This window comes from Bactrocera dorsalis, chromosome 4 (genome assembly GCF_023373825.1).
Source record: "Bactrocera dorsalis isolate Fly_Bdor chromosome 4, ASM2337382v1, whole genome shotgun sequence".
NCBI classification, from domain to species: Eukaryota; Metazoa; Arthropoda; class Insecta; order Diptera; family Tephritidae; genus Bactrocera; species Bactrocera dorsalis.
This window is the reverse complement of record NC_064306.1, coordinates 32175143-32202980: the sequence shown is the minus strand read 5'-3', so window position 1 is coordinate 32202980 and position 27838 is coordinate 32175143. Positions and strand designations below refer to the sequence as shown.

Genomic DNA, 27838 nt, shown 5'->3' with positions numbered 1-27838 from the left:
ACATATATATATAAATATCCACATTTTTTATTTGCTACATGATCGAAAAATCAGAACCGAAAAACGCTGACAGACCTCAAGCACTCGACTGCGAGTCAAATAATTCACTTTTTCCTTTTAACTATTGAACTGCAAGTCAGTGACCCACTTATCAACCAAGCCACACTCAGCAGCCACTTTTCTATCAAACACACACTTACTCACACAAGCGCTTCTACTACACTATAGACACACTCAAAAGCTTGTAGTGTGCTTGCACCAAAAAAAGTATTGGAAAAAAAGAAACACCGTTACTACGAGTATTTGCTGCATCAGCAGATTTTTTGCTCATACCAATAAGCACATATTTGTATGTGTCACTATGGGCATGTATGTGTGTGTGGGTGCTTAAACAAGCCAACTACAATGTAGAAGCTCATTAGTGCTCTTGCAGCCGTCAATCAATTTCGCTAACTGTTGTAATTCACTATTTTCGTTCGTCGAGCAAAGTGCTTAGCCCACTTTTTGGCATAAACATGCAGGCATATGTATGTGTGTGTGTATAGCTGAGTGCCGCTGTTTTGTATTGTATGTGTGGCTTGGTCTTTTCTGGCACTTATGCTTTCAAACTGCCTTGTCAACTGACATATCAATACGACAACAACAATGTATCCTTGTGCTGATGGCGAAGAAAACGCAGACGATGGCGCGGGAGAGGTGGAAGAGAAAAGTGACGAAGACAAGTCAGCAGCGTCGGCATCATACATCATTGCTAATATGCGCAAGTATGAGTGGCTGTTTGCTGGCGTTGGTGGCCAATATTGTGGCGCACACATACACTCATACATATGTTTATTTATGTGATATGTGTATGTATGTATGTATTTGGACGTCACACCCTTTTATTCGACTTGTGCTTTGTCATCATCATCACATAATCATCGTTGTCACTTGCGCTTGTCAATATTGTTGACATTAATTTCAACTTATTAAGTAGTTGTACACTACTACAACACACACACATATGCATACATACATGCATATGTACATGAATAGTTAGAGGATATGTGAATCTTGTGCACTCACTCGTGAATGTTTGCATTTTTATGATTTTTTGTTTGTGGATTTAAAGTGACTTGTATTATGGCAATAAAAAGTTGACTGGATTTGCGCCTTTCACATTTTTGGTGGATAATGTTAAATTATTTTATTATGTCATATGGTTTACGTAGCCTGTTCTAATCCTAGTTGTTCTTAAGAAACCAAGTTACTTTCCATTTGGTTTGTTTAAAGGAGTCTACGTCTTTTCTTACCCGTCCTAGTAAACAGCGTATAGCATACTTTTGGGGGTGAAATCGGAAGACTTATAGTATTATAACTTTTAATAAAAATCCTGAATATAACTCGAGATCTTAAAGAATATTAGAGTAATTATAGGAGAGTATCGATACTGAAATCATAAAAGACAGTAGTTATAAGTGGGTCATTATGTTGTAAGACACCGGAATAATTTGTACTCCTAAATTTTCAGATAGTGAAGCACTCAACACAGCTAAAAGTACTAAACCGAGATATAAAATGGGTATAAAACGGTTGTAAAACAGGTAAAAAACGGGTATGAAACGTGTATGAAACGGGTATTTTAGAAGGTAAAGTGAAATTTTTGCTTCTCTTTACCCTTCAGAAATTCTGTCTACAGAAAAGTATGGCTACTCTAAGCTGGCGCTCTACCAGTGTAAATTTGTAAGTATTGCAGCAGAGATGTCTCAAATATTACTTCCATGTAACAAAGCTATCATAAATCTTGAGAAAAATGAAAACTCAAGTAAAGCTTATAATATTCAGCATATCGAAAATGCAAATTTAAGATTTTATAGTTTTTCTCCAAAATTTCATTTTTCACTTTGCGCGCTCTATTAGGGCTGTTTGTGTGCTTTCTTCAATATTAAACCAACCAAGCAATTTTCACTTTTCAAAGGCAATATGTGTAGCAGACATGCAGAGAACAACAATAAACATACAGGTAGTGCGTAGTAATTTAAAATCACTTTCACTTTCTTTGACTTCCCTTCGTTTCACACATTTTATCTTCTTCTTCTTCTCCTGCTTCACTGCATGCACTTTTATTACAATCTGCTTTGAGTATTTGTATATTTACTATCTTATCCATATGTGCGTGCACTAGTGCATGTGTTTGCTGTTGTTGTTGTTTATTGTTATTTATGTTCCATTACTTTTAACCTGCAGCAGCATTTTCAATTTCCTCGCACTCAAAAACACAAGCGCACACACATGCATGCAGGAATAAGCAAAAATAAAAAAGTGTTGCATACAACTAGGCGTTCAATAAACACACGCCGCCTTAGTATTGGCTCACAGTTGGAGCGTTTGTTCATATGTATGTGTAGAGTGGCATGTTTGCAAGCACTGCAACATTTTTACACTGTTCAATAGTTGTAACTGGAAGAAAAGGGAGAAAAGCTAGCGCAAACATACACACACAGTTCTGGAGCGTATGCTGCGCTGTTGCAACATTTTTGCTTCCCAATCAAATACAATTTTCTATTTGCTGACTTTTTATGACTTTTTTAGCACATTTTCGCCTTCCTTGTGCAAAGTTCGCATTGAAAATTGCACAAAGTTGCAACACTTTGACACAAATTCACTTTCGAGCACACTTGCAGTAATTGCACTTTGCCGACAATAATATTTTATAATGCGACATAAATGGCTTGGTGTGTGTGCTAAAGCAACTCTGCATTGAATGAATATATTAGTGGAATAATTGCAGTTCTTCCAGATAGCATAAGGGATTTTGAGAACTCTCCAGAGCTTCGAATTAGCTGAAAGTAAGTAGGGTCAATGTAGGAAGCGGAGCGTAAAGTGTGACCTCAACCTATGTTCTTTACTTTCTAATTCATTTTTGATTCAACTTAGTGCGTTTTGGAATTAGTGTCAATTTTGTCAATTTTGTCTAAAATATTTTACTTCTGTTCAGCTTGAGGCGATCGAGCAGCTAGTCAGTGCTAGATGGAAAGCAATAGTTTAAATATAAACGTATCAAAAATGGTTCTGAGGTGAAGAACCTTGGGAGGGAAAATTACATTCCGAAATACTTCTAATTTCGCAGAGCAAAACGCTATTGAAACGTTCTTTTATACTCCGCTGCTTCGTCATGCTGGTCACATAGTTTTAAGAATTTATAGATCTTTTAGAAAAAGTATAATTTTATTGATCTAAATTTTGACACATAACTTGGATAAGCAGATACATCGTTAGCTCCTTTAGTTCAAGAAGAGGGTATAACATATGTGAGTTGATTTGTTGATAGAATAGAATTTTATATCGTCAGAATCGATACAATTATCTACGAAGCTCTGGAACCGATTTTACTTCAGATTGATTATTTCAGTGAGAGTTTAAGTTGAAATTTTTTTTTTTTGAAGGAATACAAGTTTGAAGTCGGACGTAAATGGGTGTTCGGGCTGTCCAAATCTCATACTAATACTGAGCTTAAAACACAAAATTTGGATACATCAGTACAAAAATAATGTTGATAGATTTGCAAGAGACAGGTAGAGAGTGGTAGATAAAATAAGCGTGAGAAAGATACAAAAAGAAAAAGACGTAGAGAGTAAGAGAGAACAAAGCAAGAAGAAGGAAAGACTGAGTAGAGAGAGAGAGAGAGAGCGACAGAGAAAAAAACTAAAAGAGAAAGAGAAGATAATTTGCTAAAATTAATTTCAAAAGCTGATTAAAATACATTCTCGAAGACATTTTTCTGGTTTTTTTGTAATATGATACATATAGGTAAGTCTTATGGAACATATTCGCTTTTCGCAAGAGATAGGAAGAGAAAAAGAGTTAAAATGTGTACCGTTAGAGGCAAAAAAGAGGACAAGAAAAAAATAAAGACATAGAGAGAGGGAAAACGAGCGAAAGATAAAGAAAAGTTTATCAGAGAGAGAGAGAGAGAGAGAGAGAGAAAAACCAGCAGAGAAACAGGAGAGACAATGCCAAAATTACTTTCAAAAACTGATTAAACCACATTTTCGAAGAATTTGATTTGTCAATATTTTTTTTTTTTTTTTTTTTATAATATGACGCACAAATCTTATGAAAGCTAGTCTATTTAATAATTTTCCAGAGACAGAAAAGGGAAAGCAGGTTAAATGTGACGGTAGAGAGACAAAAAAAGAAGGCAAAAGAGAGTGCAAAAGAAAAAGCGGGAAAGGAGAACGAGTAAGAGAGGAAGAAAAGTGAGCAACGACAGAGAGAGAGGGAGACAGATAAAAACCAACAGAGAAAGGGAAGAACTGCTTAAGCTACATTCAAAGCTGATTAATTTTACTGACTTTGTTGTAATATGGTGCACGAATCTGATGGATAAATAGGCTATTTTCAAACAAAATTTGATACCAGAGAAAACACGCGGAGGCGCTATAAAGCCTGCATAAAAAATATCAGCGTGACTAATGACTTGGAGACATCGATCCGAAATTTTTCATGCGGCTTTTTCTTTTCAAGAAGCTGCTCATTTGTCGTAAATGTCGTTATCGGCCCACTATGGCATGTTGGTGCCATACAAAGTGAACGATCGAAATCAAGTTCTTGTATGAAAAACTTTCTTATTTGACGAGATATTTTCACGAAACTCGGCATGGATTATTATCTAAAGAAATTGAATAATATCTGAAGAAATAGTTAAGATCTAATTAGTATAGCATATAGTTTTCATACAAACTAAACTATTGAAATCATTGTATGGAAAACATTTTCATTTAAGAATATTCAAATTTAACTGAAAATATATAAGTTTTTACTCTAAACTTAAAAAATTCGGAGAAAACGCTTTTTACTGGTGTTTCTAATGTAGACATTGAAATGGTATGCATTTTATATAAGTTCACAAATATATATCTGTTCTTTTGATGTCAAGGTTACTACTGTAACCTATAAAGCCATACTTTATACCAGATTTTGAAGTTAGGAACGCTAACCGATTTGTTTTGTGGAGAAAGTTTCGACTACAGAACTTAAAATAAACTGCAGTAACTATTTGTCTAAATTTTAAATTATTTTTATTTTAATTAAAAACAAAATTTATAATAAATTCCAACTACACAAAACAAATATTATTATTGTTAATTTATTTTTTTATTATTTATTATTAATTTTAATTTTCATACACAAATAAACTAAATTGAAGGCACTATTTACACTCGGCAAGCATAATAAAATTTAATTAAAAATTAAACTATTTTATTCAAATTTAATTGGCATACAATTCTCAAAATGAGTCAAATAATTGGTGAAACGAAATTATATTTGCCGTTGCCATAAACAACGCTTTGAGCGCACCGAAGAGTGAAGGAGCAAATTTCTAAGCGCCATGCTTTCGTCTTGCTACAACTACACCAACACAAACATAAATAAATAAATAGGTAAATATACACCTGCCGTGGCGAACAAAAGCATTTCGCCTGAGTAAGCAGTCACTCAATTAAATAATATTTGTCTGAGTAATTTCATTGTCAATAACACTCGTTGCAGAATGCGAGCATACGAAGTATACAGCAATTTGCACACGCAAATCGCACAAACCGAGAGTAGCATGTCGTCTGCAGAGTCATAAATGTGGAAAAATATTTGAACTGATTTGTGTCGAATTGCCGCAATTATCATGCATGAACCTGTATGTGCATGTTTAGACCTGTGTTTACATGCGTCAATTTGCTGTAAGCGTAGATCCAACATTTCATGAAATTTGACATGCAAAAAAGGAAAGCAAAAACAAATTTCAAATTGTACGAATATTTTTCCGCACCACTGTGCGACATGAAACCCGAGCACAAAATCAATTTGTCTGTAAATTTCGTAGACGCACATAAAATATCAATTTTCTGTATACAAATTTTATTTGCTCCTGCCGCGCTACATAGTTTGCATAAGGCCAGGCGGTGTGGCACACAAAAGGAAAATATGGAAAAATAAATCAAATTATTGCAAGAATTTTTCATCTTTCATCTTTTCAACGACATTGGCCATTCAGTGCGGGCGCAGCAACGTTGCCACCCTGCACACTTTTTCAGCTGATGCCTTCATTAAATTTAACTTTGTAATTTAAGCCGAACGCAGAAAAAAATGGAAAAATATGAAAAGAAGAACGCTTCAACACGCAGACAGACAGACACAAGAAATTACACAGACTAAAAATGGGAAAAATAAAAAACAAAAATAAAAGTGAGTGAGCCCCAAAATGGCAGGCGTGGTGGAAATTCACAAATTTCTCGCAAAAATTCCTGACTTTCCAATTTATTTTTTTCCCCATTCTTCGGCAAGCGTTTGTGCCTCGCAATTACACTTTGAATTCCTGCGTTATTGAGTTTCGATCTGCGCACACGGCTACGCATCTTATATGATTTCTTTATTATTTTCGCTATTCGATGGTTTGGGCGTCTGTGCGGAATATTAAATTAGCTTGCCTAAAAGTATGCTGCGAAAGTCGGAAATTGAAATTTACAGCATATCAAAACTGTACTCTGCAGCTAAGGCTGTTTGGCCACCACTCGGCTTTAAATGGAAAACTATTTACCAAGTATTTTCTTGAATAATTTAGTTGGTGTGTAAGTGAAATGGCATGCTAAGGCGTAGCATAGTTTTCGGCGTGAAGCAAAGTTGAGAGTATGAATATGAATATTCAACGGAAGGCTTTTGTTGGAGCTCATGCGCATGAAGAAGATGAGAATTTGTGAGTTCTTGAAAACAAATTTTATTTACTTGCATAATTTAAATAAAAATAGAATTGTTAGTCTATATGTATGTATGTATATATGTACATATGTATGTATAATTTTTATATGTAACCTGTTTTATGTGTAAAGGACATAACTATTTGCACATGAAATCTTTAGTTTATTAATTAAATAGTATATTAGAGCCTGCAACTCAATGAATACAGACAATATTAGAAACAGAATTGAAAGCGACATCACAGTAAAGCCTAGGCATTTCTAGAGGAGCTTAATATGGAAGATTCGTGAGAGTTTATACAGAAGTTTTTAAAAATAAGCCCCTTTTTCACAACATAAACCAAAAATTTCTTTTAATTGGTAATTATTACATAAGAAAAAAATCAAGGGAAACGTTGCCTACATTTAGGCGTCACCGAACATTTTCTCTGTAAACTCGATTTAATGAACAAATCAGATTCATCAAAGGAAATCTAAGGCCAAATGTTGAAAAAATATGAAAAAATTAATTTAGAAATATGGAAAATAGAAAAAATGAAGCTCCAAAACAATTTCTTTGTTATATATAATATAAAATTTTTTTAAATGCAAATAATGTTATGTTTTTAAAGGTTTGGCCAATAATGGATTTGACAAGGGTTGCCACCTTTTTCTATTTTCTAAATCAAATTGTTTTGCAAGAATGCACAAATCAAAATGGACGCTTAATAATAGTATTTTTTAACAAAATTACTAATCTATTTTAGCAATGGTGTTGCCATCTCTTTAAAAATAAAAATTATTACAATAAAAAATATGTCTATAAAATTTATTTTTCATTTTGTACAGAATTAGAATTTGAAAGATTAAGTTTTATTGGTAGAAAAAAAAATTCAACAGGGTTGCCATTAAAAAAATTAAAATTTTCGATTTTTATTGAAGTTGAAAAGTTTTTAGAAGGGTTACCATTAAAAAAAATAAAAAATTATATTGCAATTAAAAATTTTTTAACAGGGTTGCCATTATAAAAAAAAATAAAATGTTCGACTTTTATCGCAGCCAAACAATTTTTAATTTGAAAATTTCAATTTTTATTGCATCTAAAAAATTTTACAGGGTTGGCGTTAATAAATAATTAAAATTTTCGACTTTTATGGCAACTAAAAAAATTTTAGCAGGGTTGCCACTAATACAAAATTAAAATATTCGACTTTTATGGCAGCCAAAAAAATTTTAACAGGGTTACCATTAATGCAAAATTAATATTGTCCAATTTTATTGCAGCTAAAAGCAAAACCCAAACGTGAAAAAGAGCACAAATACTTAGAAAGCGTGCTTGCTGCCTAGCAAAATATTAACAGCGTTGCCAACTATGTTCACATTTCGTTGAGTTTGAAAAACTAGCACTAAGCTCAAATACATTTCGTTTTTTTAATTGAAACATAGACAGGAGAGTACAAGAAATTTAAACAAATACACCCATAAACATTTACGCATATATATACATATATAATTCCACTTGACTTCCAGCCTACGACTGCGTCAATGATCAGTCATGGGCTTAACCGTCCCCGCTACAATGTGTAATGCCAAAGCGGCAACGGTTTTGTTATTGTAAACTGTCGCTCGGTGACAGCCATTAACAATGCGAGAACGTGAGAGCGCGAAGCCGCACTAATTCACCGTTATACGGCATACAACTGAATAATTAATTCAAAGTTTAACAAGCAATCGCCCATTGACTGTTGGCGGTTGGCAGCTAAGCAGCGAACAGCAGCGTTGATGATAACAGCAACATAACGGTCGTAATGTTATTAATGATAATGATGCGAATGCCAGCGGTGAGGCATACTATTAGGCGCGCAAACACTACACAAACGCAAGCGCTAATAAATCAGCCGGCACTAGGTGAGTGCTGTGAAGCGGTTAAGGCTGTTTAGTAGTATGTCGCAAAGTGTGGCTGTGCGTGTGTGTGTGTTTGTGCGTAAGTGAAATGAAATTATTTATGTATTCAACGTTTTAATAAGCGTCTTGATAATTAAGCGCTTGCGGGCCTTTTACATGCGCGAACCTTCATGCATATCTATGTGTGTATGTATGTGTGCTTTTTGTTGCTTAAATGGCAAGCTGCTTTTGTATGCAAGCCATTGTTGCGGCGGCTAAAACCTTTGAATATCATGTTAAGCGCACTTCATGCATTGCCGTGGCAGCTGCCGTTCGCCGTATTGGCGCTTTATTAGGCGCAAGAGCTTGAACTGCCGCCTTTCACCTTTAACACAGCTGCCTGCTGGCCTTTGTATGCCGCTCTTCATCTATGCTTAACACATTCACGTACGTGTTTGTGGCTGGTGCGCGTGTGCGTGTGTGTGTGCCGGCTGATTGCCCTGACACTCAAGTGGATTAGCATAGGCGTTAATTAGCGAATTATCATTTATAAAGCTTAGCACTGCACATGTATGCGATGTACTTTGCTGATTACCACACGCTTATGAATAGAAGTTATGCTTGTACAAATGTGTATATTATACATATGTATGTGTAACTGTTTAAATAGGATAATATAAGGTAGTCAATTACCAATTGAGTTGTTCTCACATTATTATGTGACACTAATACTCTAGTTAAAAAATTAATAATTTATTAGGTTATATCAACGCAGGGCTGTTTTGTATGCTAAACAGTATTGTGCTCTATTCTGGCAGTAATGGAAATATTTGTAAGTATTCGACGTTGAATGTGTATGAAAATTAAAGTATTAAAGCTAACATAAACAAAAATTTTGTAGTGGATTCACAACTCGATTCACTATATTTAGACGTGTCAGCCAGTGTCTTCCAAGCTTGAAGGGTTCGGTAACTACGGGAGGATACAGAGAGCAATTACATATACCGATAACCAGGCGGCATTGCTAGCTTTATTGAGGCCACAGATTAATTCTGGTGTAACGAAAAATGGCAGGCAGGCCTTAAACTCACTGGCCGGTCAATTCTACTTGTCTATAATTTGAATTCGCCGTGATAGAAACATTTGCGGCAACGGAAAGGCAGTTAAAGCTGCGAGCTTCTTTAGACTAATCGAGGCAGAGTCAACAATACTGTGAGCAAAAAGTAGTAAGACTTTTAAATTGAAATTTCGCGCGAAACCCCATTCATCGAAATTTTTTTTTCTGGGTTGGTATTTGTGCCAAAAGTCACATCAAATAACCAAATTTCTGGTGAAGAAATGATCAGAATTTTGGAAAAGGCCTTAGATGATAATTATTTTTCACGGGAAAGTGTGTTTGATTGCTACAAATTATTCAAAGAGGAACGAGAACGAGTTGATGAAGAACCATGTCCAGGATGGCCATCCACATCAACTGATGATCAACACGTAAACAAGATAAAGAATTGGTGCTTGAGAAGCGACTATCAACATTCAGAAATCTTACTGGCATCTTCCTGCTACGATCCAAAGACAGACGATCAATATGTCAAATTATCTACGCGCATTTACGGATATTCCGGAAATTGAATTTTACAACTGTTTGGAGTATTAGAAAACCGTTGACACAAGTGTATTGGAGCCAAGGTGGATTATCTCAAGGGGAACGACATAGATTTTAAATAATAAATTAAGAATTTTAATATTATTTAAGAGATAATTTCACTTTATAGGAATGTAAGCAAGTGCGATTTCAGGAAACATCTAGGTTTATTAGTCACACTTAAGTCTAGCGCTGAATTTGCACTATTTGCACTCGGTGCTCGCGTAGACAGCGGCGGGTTCTGACGGACGGCAAAGTTTCAAACATAAAATAATATTTTTTCACATATAAAGGTGTGAGGGAGATATGAAAATATAAGAAAGTCTTTATTCTCACAAATATTTTGCAAACTTTTGACCGATTTTCCGATGCCAAGGCGTCAAACATATTAAAGGATGAATGAAAAATTTTATCTTTTATCACTGAATTCGGAAATCAAGGTAGGTGTTTTTCTCTATATTAAAAATATTTATTAATACACATGTAAAGTAATTTTTGTTGATAATTAAATAAAATTATAAAATAAATAAAATGATTATAATTTTCATTGGCAAAGAGAAAGAAAAGAAGTGAAAAAATTGCAAAAATATTTCTGCATACATTGTAGCAAACCACATCAAAAAATTTACTTTAAAAATAAAATTAAAAAATTTTAAATTAAAAAAATTTCAAAAATCTTAATTTAAAAAAATTCAAAAATTGTATTAAAAAAACTATTAAAAACTTTGACTTCAGAAAACAAATAGGAAAAGTAATATTGATAAAAAGGATGCCCTAGTTGGACATAGTAACACAAATTTACCGTGTTTCGATTTTCAACACAGAAAGCGTTAAATTGCCAAGGCATGCGCTGCCATCCACACACACGCAAAACGCTTAAAGGTAGCCCGAAGCCAGCAAACATTAGGCACAAAACGCGGACAATAAGCAAGCAAGGTGCTCTCGGTGCTTTAGTACTTTAGGGCTTTAGAGGGAGTGGAAAATATTTGCATAAATGGTGGTGGCTTTAAATACGCTTATACAAGAATACTCATGAATATGAAACAAACATACATGCACGACTGTTTTGCATTTTTACGACCACTGCCATATGTATGTATGTACATATGTATGTGTGAGCGTGTATAGGCATGTTTTGTCATCAACGCGACATTTAACCAACGCCGAACGACGCAATACGTCATCATCATTCACGGTCGTACATTCGCAAGGACCTCCAAAAGCGTTATAACGACACTTGCTAAGTTGAGAACCAAAAACAAAAGCAGCGAATGAACACATAAATAAATGTACGACATTAAAAGAAGAAATACACATACATACATACATATGTACAATTTTATTTAAGTGCCGCAAAAAACATGGTCTACCAAGTAAAGCCAAGTGACCAAGCTTTACTTAAGCGCACATATACACACACACGCACATATGTATATATGCAAGTAATAACACATAAACAGCTTTATTGGCAGAAAAAAATGTGGAAAGCAACCCCCCGTGGTTGAGTGAGACATCGCTGTGCTACAAAGAATTGCAAGAATTGTTATGCAAATGGGCAAATGCCTGTACGCCATGTTGTATACTTAATGGAATTGTTGACGAATTGCAAGGCGAATGCGAGCGGAAAGTGAAACTACATATAACAACAAACACACACCAATATACATATATGTATATGTAATGCAGTGTGACTGTAATGAAGTGTAAGTAACGAAGCCAAAAGCGAGAAAGAAATGCATAGCATACCTTCAGGCGACTCAAGTGGAAATAGCGAGATTTTGCTTTCAGGCGGCCAAATATGCATGTATGTGTGTGGAAATGTATGGCTGTATGGAAAAGGAGACGGCCGATAGCAAAAGAAATAGCTTAAAAGCGTTTGTTGGCTGCTTACCTTCATATATGTACCACATTGGACCCTAGCAGACAAATGTAGGTTTCCTATACGCACACGTAGAAACAGTTAGTAAAGAAAGTTGGCACTGCTTGAGCGGAAATGTTTGTGGGACAAGGATTTGCAACTGTTTATGCGCGTCAGAAATGAAATAGTGCAGCTGCAAGCAATGTGTAGCCTGTATTTTTTTGTTGTTTATGTTTTGTTTTTTGGTTCAAACTAGTTGCCAACATTTGCTGTTATTTCGTCATACCGACACAGATATACTTTAGAAGTAAACATTTTTCAGAGAATTCCAATTGAAGGGTTTATTTTTGCTGATAATATAATAGTATTGGTGACCGTAATATATGATATTTAATAATGAAATTATAATTGAAATAAATTATAGTAAAGAGAATTTCGCAAAATTCCTATTTCATATTGTTGCCACCTGTTTTTAATTATAAAAAAACATTTTTGAAAAATTCACAATTATAAAAGGTTTGTAGAAAGAAATATAACGTAGTATTAATACTAGTGTTGCCACCTGCTTTAAATTAAAAATATTTTTACTTTCAAAAAAAATTGGAAAAGGCCACCAACAATAAATATTAAACTGAAATTTTTCTTATTGCTTGAGGCCTTACACTTTTAAAATAACGGTGTTGCCACCCCTCATAATTTTAAAAATAGTTATTAATTTGAAAATGACCAAAAATAAAATTCCTTGCGTTTTTTTTAACCTTGTGTTGCTACCCAAAAAAAATCACACTGTCTGCCGCCCAGGGTACCCGGGTACCCGTACGCAAATTCGTGCGTATAAGTGTGTTATACGTAAAAATAATTGAGTGCATTCTATCAGGATCTCTTTATTGACATCTGAGAAAGGTATTTCTACTTGAATGTACTATATAAATTATGTACAGACACCTTCATAGTCCTAAATCAAGAATAAAACGCGCGCTGCTCTAACGTAAATTTCTTGTTTTTGCGAAGGCCAGTTGCGTGGAATTCGAGTGATGGGGAAACAGGTCGCTCTCTTAATTGCTTTGGACCTCAGGAACGTTCCAGAATTCCATGAAACGAATATAAGCGGTATAGTTAAGTTTCCGTCGTTGACTCACTGGAGTCACTCCAGTCAGTGTGGATAGTTCGTTAGCGTGTGTGCATATGGAGGAGTTACCGAAAGCACAGTTTTTGAAGTAATGTAAATAAAATAAATACACGATTTATTTACCACGATGGGTTTTTAATTTTATCGAAAATTTAATGCGAAAAATATGAATAAAATAAACATAAAATAAAAAGAAAAACAAAGCTGTAATACTTATTAGTACGATGCACTATGATTATGAAATTTCTGATGCAGCTCACAAAAAACCAGAAATGATTTTGTTTATAATCAAACAAAAGCTGGCGTTGACACCATGGATCAAATGTGTACGAGGTACTCCACCCGACAGCGAACGTGTAGATGGCCGCTGGCTTTCTTTTTCAACATCCTCGACATTGCAGGCGCACCTTCTTATGTCATCTACTATGAGAATAACAGCATGCTTTGCAAGAAAACAAACAGACGAAGACTTTTCCTTCGACAATTGTGAGAAGAATGAGCAATGCCGATGATCGAAGAGCGTGTCCCGAATCAGCAAATAATGCGAAACCACTCTAACAAAATCCCAGTCGAAAGTTTCTTTGAAGGGCCAATAGTAGAGGTGGTACCCAGAAATGACAAATGTCGAGGCGCCACTGGGAGGGGAGCTGTTGATGGATTTTGTTACATTTATAACGAGCAGCCTATTCGCAAACACCGAAAGATCCTGAAATCCTGCGTTGAGTGCGATAAGCATATATGCGATCAGCTTTTGGTGAACATTTCTAAATGTTTACATTGCAATGACTAATTTTTCATTTTTCTTAAATTTTTAATGAATTCTTAAAATTTAGTTATTCAAATTTCCTTGTTTAAATTATTACTTATATTTCACTGTGCAGAAAGCAAAAAATTCATTAATTTTTTTGCAACTTCATGTCGCAAAATAAAATTATTATTATTATTATATACACCATTTTTTATCAATAAATAATTAAAAATGAACATAATTTGTTGTAGTTATCTTATAGATGCTTATTTACTCCTTTTAGATATAAAATAAAATTATAATCATAATGTATTATACGAACTGCGCCGAACTTCTGTCGGGGTACCCGGGTACCCGGGTGGCTGAGACGTGTTTTTATTTTCAAATGTAACATTTCTGAAGTTAGAAAAAAATTTAAACTATGTATAATGCACAATTCGCTAGATAATCGGTTAAACCATGAGGATCCAAGAGGATTTTTGCCTATCTTTTTTAGAAAAAATATTATTCAACAAAATACACTCGGGTGGGTACCCGGGTGGCAACACAAGGGTTAAGCCAGCATTTTTACAGAATTGTTATTTGATAGCGTTGCCACTTGGTTTTAATTAATTTTATTTGAAAATTGCCAATGAAAAACTGTTTGTGGAAAGTAATTTGTATCAAACAGCAATCTGGCAATAACCATAATAATGTAGTATTGACAGTAGTGCTGCCACCTAATTTAAACTAAAAACATTTTTAATATCGAAAAAATAAAATAGAAATTGGAAAAAGTCTTCAACTATGAATATAAAACTGAAATCTTTTTTATTGCTTGAATCTCTAATCTTTATAATAAAAGTTTTATTTAACAGTGCTGCCATCTGGCTTAAATTAATTTTTTGAAATTTCTTAATAAATATGGTTTGCAGAAATAAATTCGCTACCAAAAGTTGTACTAGCATACTCAAATATAACGGTATCGATAGTAGGTTTTCCACCTAATTTAGACCAAAAACATTTTTTAATTGGCATAACAATTTGAAAGGTCCACCCAACCAATATAAAACTGCATGTTTTGTTATTGCTTGCGTTCTTCCTTTTTTGTACAAACGGCCTCTTCTCCGCCCCTCATAATTAAAAAAAGAAGGAATATGCAATGGCTGTTTAAGTATTATTGCAAAATGATTATTTAGTAGCGTTGCCACCAGATTGCAATTGCATACATACATATGTAGATACTTTTTTTTTGAATTGACTATGAAACAAGTCTTGCGAAAATAAATCCGCTATCAAAGGGTGAACTAGGGATATTGATTGCAGTGTTGTCATATCATTTAAATTAGAAAAAAGTTTTATTTAAAAAAATTATGACTGATAACAAATCCGAATTTTCTTTTTATTTGAATAATTTTTAATACAAACGGTGATGCCACCATTTTGTGTTTTTTAAAATAATTACAAACTAAAAAATGCAAAAGAAATTATGCTTGGCGGCCATAAGTTATATTATTTGCCATAGTATAGCCACCAGATCTAACTTTTAAAAATTATTTTTTTTTGAAAATTTAAGATTTTGTAAGGTTTGTTATTTCATAGTGTTGCCACCTGATCTCAATTTAAAAAAATATTTTTTTGAAAATTTACAATTCTTTAAAATTTGCGAAAAGAAATATACAACGGTACTATTTCAAAGTGTTGCCACCTGATCTCATTTAAAAAAAATTAATTTTTTGAAAATTTACAATTTTTTAAGGTTTTCGAAAATAAATCTATAATGGTGCTATTTTATGGGGTTGCCACCTGATCTCATTTTAAAAAATAAAACTTTTGAAAATTTACAATTCCTTAAAGTTTGCGAAAAGAAATACATACATACATATACATATAACGGTACTAATCATAGTGTTGCCACCTGATTTAAATAAAATAGATTTTTTATTTCAAAACTGATAATTTTATAATTTTTGTGAAAATTTACAATTGTTTAAGGTTTGCGAAAAGTATTTTATGATTGTACTATTTCACGTCGTTGCCACCTGGTTTCAATTCGAAATTTTTTTTATGAATGTGTCGAAAATAAAAGGCTTATGACAATATTCAAAGTACTGTTGCCACCTGATTTAAATTAAATAATATTTTTATTCAAAAAATGCATTGTTTCATAACATTTGTGAAATCAAAAGTACTTGCAAAGGTACACAAATAAGCTTAAAAGCTAAAAAGCAACACTAATTTGATACCACAACGTCAGTAATGAGTTTTCTTTGCATATTCCATTGCCTTTACTGTAATTAAATTTTGTTTTGCTTCCTTATTTGGCAACGCTTTGGCTTTCAGAAAATGCAAAAATATTGTCTCTACCAGTAAAACAACAACGACAACTTATATGAACACATACATATACACAGTGTTGCATAACAGTTCACAATGTGCTAAAATAAACGTGATATGTGTGGCGCTGCAGCGGCAAGTGTCGCAGCCGAGCACACTAGGTAAAAATAGCATCCTTGAGTCAATGCACAACAATGCAATAAACGCTGCTGCAGTGCTATCTGCTATCTGCTAAAAGCTAACTGCCTTTACGCTCTTTGCGCAACACTCGAGTGCAACCCTTTACACTTAATTTTGCTTTTTCACATTTCGCACGAACCGTTACGGCGCGCCACGACGCCCAGACGTTGCATGTATGTGTGTGAGGGGGTTAGTGAAACTTCATTTGCGGCAAATGAATGTACGTTAAGCAGTTGAAGAGTGTTGCAGCCTTTTGGGCGCTTTAACATATTCCAACAGTTATGTGTACCTGTATGTATGTATGTGTGTATAATATATAAGTGTAGCGCTCATTGTAAATATAAGAAATTTTTACTTTGGCACGTCAGCAGTGCCTTGAGTATGTTCTGCTGTTTGTATGTGTGTGTGCGTGTGCCCTGCTTTCTAATTTCTTTCACCACTTGAACTCATGACTGTCTGCCCTTTGTGTGCCCTACCTATGTGAACTTATCTCTGTACATACACACGATTATTCATGAGTTTGCCTGTCTCCTTTGTTTAAATAAGGCAATATTTGTGAGCACGAGTATATATGTATATATATGAGTGTGTGTGTGTGTTCAAGTGTGTTTGCATTCAGTTCGTGTACATTTATGCTTGCCGCCTTTATAAATATGCGTTAATGCGCTTAATTTTATTTTAGCTTCTTTATTTTCGCATCAATTCTATTTTGCCCTGCCACAAGTAGGTACGCTGTGTGCGCTTGTATTGGTGTGTGAGTGTGTATTCTGCTTTAATTTTGTCTACTCCAACATTGGCTTTTGTAAAATTAGAAAATTAATTTGATTTTCATACACTTACTTATGTAAATACGCGAGTATATTTGTATGTGTGTATGTTTGTGTACGCTTACGGCGTTCTGTGTGTGCGTAAGCAGCGCTATTTGCCTGTTATTGACGTTCACGCCGTCACTTGCTGAAATGACGTCATTGAATTCTTCACAAAGCGAACGCATTTACCCTCCGCCTCGTCTCTCCTTCGTGCGCCGCCTTTGACCATTGAGCTGTTTTCCGCGGGGACGGACCCACCCAATTTGGTCGCAACTTTATTGCTACGCTTTCGAGTGTCACACGCTCGCTACATGACGTGTAATGGTATGTGTTCGTGAGTTTTTACGTTCGCAGCGTGCATCGTGAAAATGTCAGTAATTTGCATAAATATTTGTTAGCGCGGCAAGAATTTAAAGGCGAGCAAAGTTGCCAACCAAGGAAAAGTTTCGAATTGGTGCAAAAGCAAGTAGCGCGCCACGACGTGAAAGGGTTCGTCGCCGCCGCCGCCATTTGCGCTTTAAGTGTCATGCTTGTATGCATGTATGTGTGTGTTTGTGTGAGTTGCTTGTTTGGCTATTTGGCCGACCGACATCAATACAAGTAGGTTATGGCTGACCAGCGCAACCTTTGTCACTGCTTATGACGTGAGTCGAGTTTATTTTTAAGCTCACCAAACTGAAGGCTGTTGCTAACTTGAGTGTAATAAATTTGGAAAAGTTACAAACAAAGGTTGCCAAAAATATTTGTGCTTCACTTTGAAAGGATTTTAATTGGATAGCAAAATATTTATATTTAGGCTCCCTGCATGACAATGGAGCAGAGAAGTATTGTACGAATTATTGATTACGAAAACATGTTGGTTTAGAAATAAATTTGCAGAAAAATAATTGGTTGCATATAACGTTGAAAATAAATTATGTAGCATTTATTTACAATCAGCTTAGAAATAAATATGTGTTTTGGTAGGCAAGTGATTTCTCATAATAAATACCTTTGTTCATATTTGTATCGACATTTTATAAGGAAGTTTGGATATCAAGGAGACCAATTCGTTCGCTAAAAGTTTTAAAGGCACACTTTTTTAAGAAAAGTTACTTTTAAAGACACTGACTTTTAAGAAAAGTCACTGCTCTTTATAAATACATATCAGGTTATGATGGTAGGATGTCATTCCACTGTTAACTGTGCAGACTATACAGCGGAAAGTTGTAGGCTTCGAAACTCCGGCAAACAATCCATAAAAAATAGCTATTGGCAACGCCGAGCAGTCAATATATTTTATAAGAATTTAATTAGAAATCAATATTGCTTAATCACGGACGGTGAAAAAATTTTTTGGTTATTTGATTTTTGAAATTTTTTCACTATGACCAAGTTAAGCTAGTTAGCTTCCGATATTATAGCTATGGCTTATATATTAATGTGTGCCAAATTTCGTGAAGATATCTCGTTAAGTAAAAAAGTTTTCCATACAAGGACTTGATTCCGACTGTTCAGTTTATATGGCAGCTATATAATATAGTAGTCCGATTTAAACAATTTCCTCAAAAATTGTATAACAGTTGTGGATCATCATCTATGCAAAATTTCGTGAAGATATCTCAATAAATAAACAAGTTTTTTATACCAGGACTAAATACCGATCGTCCAGTTTGTATGGCAGCTATGTGATGTAGTGGTCCGATTTGAACCATTTCTTCAAGAATTGTATCGTTGTCTTAGGCTATAATCCATATCAAATTTTGTGAAGATATCTCATCAAATGAACAAGTTTTCCATATAAGGACTTGATGCCGACTGTTAAATTTATATGGCAGCTATATGATATAGTAGTCCGATCTGAACAATTTCTACAAAGGTTATATAACTATCGTGGGCCATCATCTATGCAAAATTTCGTGAAGATATCCCGTCAAATTAATCAATTTTTTATACAAGGACTTGCCCCCGATTGTCCAGTTTGTATGACAGCTGCATGCTATAGTGGTCCGATAACATCGATACCGACAAGTATGTAGCTTTTTGGCGAGAAAACTACATGTGCAAAGTTTCAGAACGATATCTCAAAAACTGAGTTTATGTACAGCGTGAAAGAGTAAAAGCATTAAGTCGACTTAAGTAGCTTTGTCAAACTTCAAGTATATGTATTTTGATGTACAAGTATGTATTCATACATATATAAAAAAATAAGCAGATCTACACATTTGTAAAAAGCGCTTGTCATCACGAAAATCTGCCTTCATCTACTTTACAACGTTAATTGGATGTCTCTTTGATTACGCCAGGCACCAATTCGTTGCGCGCATTTATCATTAAAGCGAAAAGACAAACATGCATAAATGCACATATATATAAACACATTGTACACAAATATAAACAAATAAAGAGATACAAATATATAAGCCACGCTTTAAAAAAAACGCCACTGTTTTGCTGCTTAACCGTTTGGCATTTTAAAATAAATTTTTCTCTGTCATTGCACCCATGTAATACCCATTTAAATGTATTTCAATGAGTGTTTGTGTGTGTGTGTGCGTGTAAATGAAAAAGTATTATTATTATTATAGCTTTGTGTTGCGTGCTTCAATTAATTTTTTATTCCATTCCCCCTTTGTGCGCATGGATTCAATGATTGCCTGAGCTGTGGTCCGCCGTGTGAGCGCGTGTGTGTGTGATGCCTTATTTATGGCGTGGCGGCGAGTCGACTGCTCGATCACACATTGAACACACACACACACATGCATGTACAAACACATTAGCCCCGCTTTCTTGTTGCAATCATAATTTTTTCTCATTGCTCTACTTTTTTTGCGCTCGTTTGGCGTTTTTGTTGTGCTATTCGGCCACTACAGCTGATAAGAATTGTTTACTTTCTACACTTTACTGTTTTCACACCGCACTTTGCCCGCGATTATTTATTAGCGCTCGTCAGTGGCGCAGCTACTTGGGCCACTGCTGGCGGGGTACTTGTTAAGTGATAGGCTATGGAACAGCAAAATGTAGTGCAGTTGTTGTTGTTATTGTTTAATTTTAGCTTTTGTCATAATTTATGGTCATAAAAGTGTGTCACTTGAGTATATTTAAACAGCAGAATATAGGCGAATAGAGGGTCTCATTATTAATTGCTCAGTGCTCTTCATAAATTTCTACTTTTTTATATTTTTATATACTCAAATATACATATATTTACTTACATAGTTATGTAAATGTACTAGTGTAAGTATGTAAGTAGTAGATAAATTCAATATGCTTTTTAGCTGTTTTCCTTTACATTGTAAATATTTGCGCTACATTAAAGGGAGCGACACGAAATTGTAGCGTTTGTAAATAATCAGTTGAAAGTTTTAATAAAATAATTTTATAATAAAATATACAATAATGTAATTTTTTCAAAACAAAAATATAAAACAGCATTTAAAAAAAAGAAATAATATGAATATTAAAGTGGTGGTCCAAATCAACCTATATTTATTAACAGAGTTGCCACCTAATTTCAAATTCAAAAATGTATAAAACCTAAACCAACCTAAAAAATATGGTTATAAGTGAAAAATTAAATATTTTTTTTGTAGAGTTGCCACTTTTCCCCAAAAAAAAAATTTAATTTACAAAATGAATTACTGAACTTCTTTTGTGCCTGTAAAGTAAAATTAAATAAAAAAAACTCACAGTATTGCCACAAATTAAATTAATTTCAAATAAAACAAATATTGTTCCAAGTGGAAAAGCGAAAAAAATTTAATATAGGGCTGTCACTTTTTAAAAAAATTTCATTTATAAATTTACTTGCATACTTGAATATATTTTGTACCTACTAAAGTGAAATAAAAGTTAAATAAAAAATTCTTACAATGTTGCCACCATTAAAAATTCTGCCTAAACGCATAAAAGAACTTAAGATTTAGGGTAAATAGAGTTTTACGAAAGGCATTAGCTGATTATGATAAATAAAGCAAAAATTATGAAATACATAAATCAGAGTTGCCACCACTTTAAATTTAAAGTTTACAAAAGCAGTCGTTTAGTATAATGAACAAGCCTTACGAAAAGTGAATACCCTATAGAAACATATTTTTCCGCAGTGTTGCCACTAACGTGAAATCAATTAAATTTTGGTAGCAAATTTTTACGAAAATCAGCGGCTGATTATGATAACTAAAGCAAAAATTAAGAAATACATATGACAGAGTTGCCACCTTTTTCAAATTTTAAGTTTCCAAAAGAACTGGTTTAGTATGTATAATGAGCAAGTTTTACGAATAATGGATTTATATTCCCCTAAAATATAAATAAATATTTTTCCGCGGTGTTGCCACCTATGTGAAATTATTTAAAATTTTGTTAGTATGCCGGTGACATACCGCAATGTTTGTCGAATAAAAAAACATGAAGTAGACGTATTTTGGAAATTTTAAAATTATTTTAAATATTTTTTTCATGAAAGGTTTACTATTGAATTGGAAATTAAATCTGACTTTAAGAAAATATTAAACATTAAAATAAAAAATAGAAAGGATTGCATAAGTGCAAATTATTTTTTAATTGCGCATTTACATATAAACAAAAAATTTTTGAGAACAAGATATTTGACATTAATATTACATTTATTGGAGTTGCCACTTAAAACACACAAAACCACAAATAATACTTGAAATAATTCAATAAACAATTAAGGAAAAATACTATTGTAATTATGTTGGTACACAAATCATAAAGTTTAAACTAAACAGAGTTGCCAAATTTAAAAAAAATTGGTTATTAAAAATTTTTGTATTTGAAAATAATATTCTAAGAAGATACCTATTTACATATGTATATGAAAAATATTTTCGATTAAATGCTTTTTATTTAAGAATAGGGTTGCCACTTATGTATATTTATACCAGATATTTTTGAATTTTTACGGGTTATCGAAACAAGATTGGAATAAATTTTCATGGCACTAACGAGAAAATGGTGATAAAACGTAAATACATGAACGCTTTGAGAGCAACGGTGTAAATCCGCAAATACCAACTGTTTTGCAAACCTTGAAACATATACAATTATGCAGGCAAGCATTTCTTCTGAACTGCACCGAAACTTCAGCTATTTTATATACAAAAAGCGAAGGCGCTATCAACTTATTCGAAATTCAAAAGTGCCATGGTGAGGGAGTATAGGTATTTGCTTGTGTTGGTGTTTCTGACGCGCGAAAGTAATTTGTTGAAAACATTTTAAATTAAAATAATTTAATTTGAAATTGCCTGACGACTCATTGGCAGTAGCAACCTACTCGTCTATGTATGTACATACATATATGCATATGCATGTTTATGCGTACTCAAATACACATACATATACATATGTATGTGCCTGTGTAACATGAACATTGCCGTTATTAAAAATGTTATTTGCGCTTGCAGAATTTTTAATGAGACAGATTTTAATGTAGAATTGCTATTCACCTGAAAAGCAGCATACATACATACATACAAGGTACTGTATAGACGTCAAAGTGAAAATAAATTGTATTATGAGCATATTTTGAGGCGCACGAAAATAGCATTAAGTGTGCGATAAATTGATTTGGCGCTGTTAAACGGCAACAAAGGAAGAGTGGAAGCGAAGCGAAGTCATTGAGGAAAGAATTTTTTCAATAGACGTACATATATACCTATATAAATTCTAGTATATATGTATGTGTAAGTAATATAGGTATAGCAGAAAACTCCGTTATGTGCGGTACATAAAATCTGTGTCATTTCTTTATTATTTTGCTAACGAATTAGAATTTTTTTCAGTAAATAATTTCTTGTCTTCACTAGCTACTTAGACTTGCTGTTTATATTGAGCTATTCTTACATGTATTTGAGTATGTAAGTTTATGCCTTAAATGCCACAACTGTCGTCATTCATTTCACTCCACCCACCCACTGTGCCACTAGGTATAAATATAAATTGCCTTAAGCAATTGCACACACACACATGCATAGCGACACTTTAGAACGCCATGGGTGGTAATTTCTCTCTTTCTCTTTATTATAACTCGTACTTAAAATATGAATTTACAATGTAAGTGTTATAAGTGTCTACTTAAATAAAGGTATATATGTTTGTGTATATAAGTATGTCTGTTTGTACATACGAGTATATTTAACAAACTGATTAGATTTGGCGATGGCTGTATGGTTGCCCGTCCTGTGGCTGTGTATACATCAACTCGTTCCTAAGGGTTTGAGAAATCGATCTGAAATTTTGCACATAACCTTTCTTTATCATAAATTTGCTAATTTGTCGGAACCACCGATATCGAATCACCATAGCATATAGCTGCCATACAAAGTGGCTGATCAAAATTCAGTTTTTGTAACGAAAACTTTGTTATTTGTTGAAATATCTTCACAAAAATTGTGACGAATAATATTTACAGAGAATGGTGTAATCTACGAAGAAATTGTTAAGATCAAAGGCTGCCTTACAGACTGATTGATAAAATCGAAAGCCTTCTATAGCATTTGTGAAAGCTATTCGAGCTAGATGCAACTGAAGTTGACTTTAATTTGAATGACCTATGTCACAAAGCAACAAACGAACTTCTCTAAGAGACTTAGGATTACCTTGAAATGAGATTGCTAATAATTGACTAAAAATACTAAGGCAAGTGCCCACGACAGGCGGGTCTGAGTAACCGAAACGGACCAGTATTTTTCTTCAGCCAAGGGATGTCAACTCAGCACTATTACCTGAAATTACTTCAAGAATGCTTTCTATGGCTACAACAACAACATCCGAGGGTATAAATGGCTCACAAAGTAGAACGTTTAGTAGAAAAAATATAAAATCTTCGAGGAGTATCAAATTCAATGCAGTTGCACGAGAAGAGCTCCCTTGTAATCAACCAGAGGTGTACGCCATATTTTACAACCTTAAAGTCGAATGAATAATAATTAAAGATATTTGTGTATGGTGAACCACGAAATGCTTTAAGAGTTGTAACTGTAGCCGTAACTGTTATTTAACTTTCTTTTGCAACTTCAACTCACATTATGCGCTTTTGCTGAAATGAAAATCATGTGGTTGCTTACGCAGTTATATGTGTGTATGTATGTGTGACGATTCCGTGACGATTAAAAACTGCTCAGCAATACTCAGCAATGCCACACAGTCATTATAATCGAGTTTATAAGAATTTTTTGCACGCCAATAATGACGTCATAGCAGTAGCAGCAAGCACCGCGCACAATAAAGAACGAACTGTTATGGAAATGGCATATGCACACTAACACATACTAGCATAATAATAGTAGCGGACTACATATAAGCGGCAATGTTGAAATTAACGTCAGCAACAATAGCACGCGTTCACGAGTGCCTCCACTAATAACAGTAACAATAACAATAACAAAAGCAATGGCAATAATGGTAATAATAGCGAACGCTAACTACTGTAATCAAAAGGAAATCGAGGAAGTTGAGCAATTGCTGCGTCAACTTGCAAATTTTTATGCAACTACTTGTTTGTATGTATGTATGTATGGTTGTATGAGCAGACAATAAAAATAGCACTCACAGCGTACACTCGCACGTAAGAATTAAATACTTAGTAGCCGAGCTTGACGATATCACAAGCAAAGTTTTATTTATTACCCGCTTTTTATAGCTGCCAAGACACAATTTTATTGCTGCGCTTGAGTGCAGTGTGCCATTGCACCTACATACCTCCGGCGGCGGGGCTTATTCATGCCTAATGGGTGAATAATTTGTGTTTAATTTTTATTAATCTGGATTAAGGTGACTTGCTTCAGATAGTGCCGGTAATAAATGTACCTATTACAGATTGTAACAAAGCGCGGTGGGGTTTTATAATGAAAGACCAGGTGGCAACTCCGGTAATTTTCTTTTACAGAATTCTTCAAATAAAAGAATTTCAAATCATGTTAAAAGTGAATTCATTATAATATCGAATTTTGAGTACTCAGACAATGGTGTGAAGTGTCAAGTGAGCGCTTAAGGTTTACTTCGCATCTCTTGCCTTATACATAGGCTGCTACATATATATATTTCTGGACTAGGCAACACTAAATGTTGCCAGGTGCAATCTGACATCTCCATTGGAAAGTTTGATATTTTTTAGCATAACATCACTCAGAACGTTTTGTCATTTATTCGTGAATTGTTTTATTTACAGGGAATTAAAAAATTCATCTCAACATTCGACATGGATTATCACGACATGAGTGCATCGATGAACTAAAATCTTTGTATAGATATGAAGCACCATCCTATAGCACTTTGAAAAACTGGTACAACGAATTCAATCGTGGCCGACGCTCGCTGAAAGACGATGTAACATACCTTCAGATAGAGGCATGCCTATGCATTTCTTCCACCAGCATACATTCGATATTGCATGAACACCTGACCGTAAAAAGGTTTGTTCTCGTTGGATCTCGCACAATTTGACAATCGCTCAAAAAAAGGCTCGTGTGAATTGGTGTAAAGAAATGCTGAAAAAATACGATCGCGGTGCTTCAAAAGACGTTAATAAGATCGTCACAGATGACGAATCATGGATCTATGCGTATGAGCCTGAAACAAAACAGCAATCGACCGTGTGGGTCTTCTAAGACGAGCCAAATCCAACGAAAAAAAAAAAAACATTTTCGTTGATAAATATGCCTATTTTCATTATTAGGCCAGAAATATATATAGCAGCCCTCGTAAGTAGCATGAGAAACGACTATTGATATCTAGGCATATGCATACGCTGTTGTATACTTTTATATCTGCTGTATCAATACACTCTTAAGGAGATATTCCTATATAGAAAGTTGGTAAACCGATTTTTTTTTTCATAATTTTTTAGTCTATAGTAGATATTCAAAAATTTTTCTCTTACATGATTTTTCAAAACTCAAATTACTTTCGAAGTTATAGTCGTTTTAGTGTCGTGTTTGAAAAATTTTACTTTTAAATATTTTTAAAAAATTCGAAAAGTCAAAAATCTGGTTAATTTTTGTTTAGAAAATGGTTATAACAATTGTTAATTTTTGTTTTTGTATTCCACCCCAGTTTTCTACTTGTTTTTCTTTGGCAACCCGATAGTGACATCTTTATTTATTAAGATTTTTTTTAAATTTGTTTGTTTTAAGCCAATACAAGGGTGGAAACATCTCAACTAGTGAATTTGGCGGCTGAAACAGTATTTTTGCGGACAGTTCTTCTTCATTACTTTCATTTGCAAGAAACCTAAGCCGAAAGTCATCACATTTTAGGATGGATATCCTTAGACTGAACGAACATGGCAAAAGTAGTTTCACGCATTGAAAATGGTGATTTTGACTTGCAGAAGGAAGAGCAAAAGGGATCCAAAAACAAAAAGAACTTGCATAATTAGCAGTGGAGTGGTTGTCTTAAAACACGCTTAGACCTTTAGGAGGCTCATTGGGATACTACCGGAAGTGAAGATCTTTTATTTTCTCTCTGAACATTCTCATATTTCTGAAGAACTTCATCAATACGAGCGATAGTTGCGATTCATTTTCTATGTAGAGCCTTACAGTCGCATAGAAGATGTTTAATAATTCGCCCCTTGCTATCATCTGACAGCTTCTGCAGTAGTCTTTCAATAATAGGCATGTGTGAATCATGTTCGATTCATGCCACGTTTGCATGCTTGTTGAGCAAGTCAGGGATTGTTTCTATGGTGCCTCGGCTGTATTTATAACAAATTTGCCGATTAAATATCTGCAAGTATCCGAAGGCATTTAAATTTCCTCTTTTCATGGAGTCTATTTGTAATTGTGCCTGATATGGCTACTTCATCCGCTTTACTGTTCCAAGGGATGTTACAATGCCCTAGAACCCATTGCAGGTTGATCGGGAAGAAGGATGCTAGATCCAGCAAGGGATCAAGGCATTCCTCCACTATCTTAGACAAGAGCCTTTGAGAGTTTAGTGAGAACTTGCTTGACTTATTGTATAAAAAATATTATATTATATATATTGTATTATATACATATAAATGTATATGAAAATATTCCTTGTTGTGAGCGCACTCCTAGTCAGAGCCAGCACGCTTTCCTTACATTTATACCGATATACAGGCAACAACAATGTTCTATAGTTAAATTAAGTACAAGAGGTTATCACTAAGGTGGCATCACTATTCACTATTCTAGCTACATATATGCTACTTTCCAAGACTAAAAGAGGAAAAATGGCATACATACATACATAAAAAAATAATAAATTACTTTAATATAATAATAATTTCCTATGAACAATAATGCCTATCTTTCCACAATATACAACTTCTATCTTCGAATTCCACCATAATTTCTATTTCACTAATTAATTTTATAAAGCATTCGACCTTGATAAAAATTATAGTGTGCTCTTGTTGACTTCAGCTACCTGACAGTCGTGCCATATTATGCTCAAATAAAATTTATGTAATCCACGATACCGCTAAAGCCCCAACCACTTGAACTCACGAACACAAGCATGCGCTAAAAACATTTATATCCCAAAAATTCCGCAACTGACAGTCAATAACCATATACAAATGTATGTATCGA

General features: G+C 34.0%; 1 protein-coding gene and 1 long non-coding RNA gene across 16 annotated transcripts in view; one reads left to right on the top strand and one right to left on the bottom strand.

Moving 5' to 3' along the window:
- LOC105224085 (cAMP-specific 3',5'-cyclic phosphodiesterase) overlaps positions 1–27838 on the bottom strand; it is a 686633-nt gene that overhangs the window by 127621 nt on the left and 531174 nt on the right. The window lies entirely within an intron of this gene.
- On the top strand, positions 24944–26635 carry LOC125778535 (uncharacterized). The gene is made up of 3 exons (XR_007422774.1): positions 24944–25072; positions 25165–26092; positions 26411–26635. It is a non-coding gene; the product is annotated as an uncharacterized LOC125778535 (long non-coding RNA).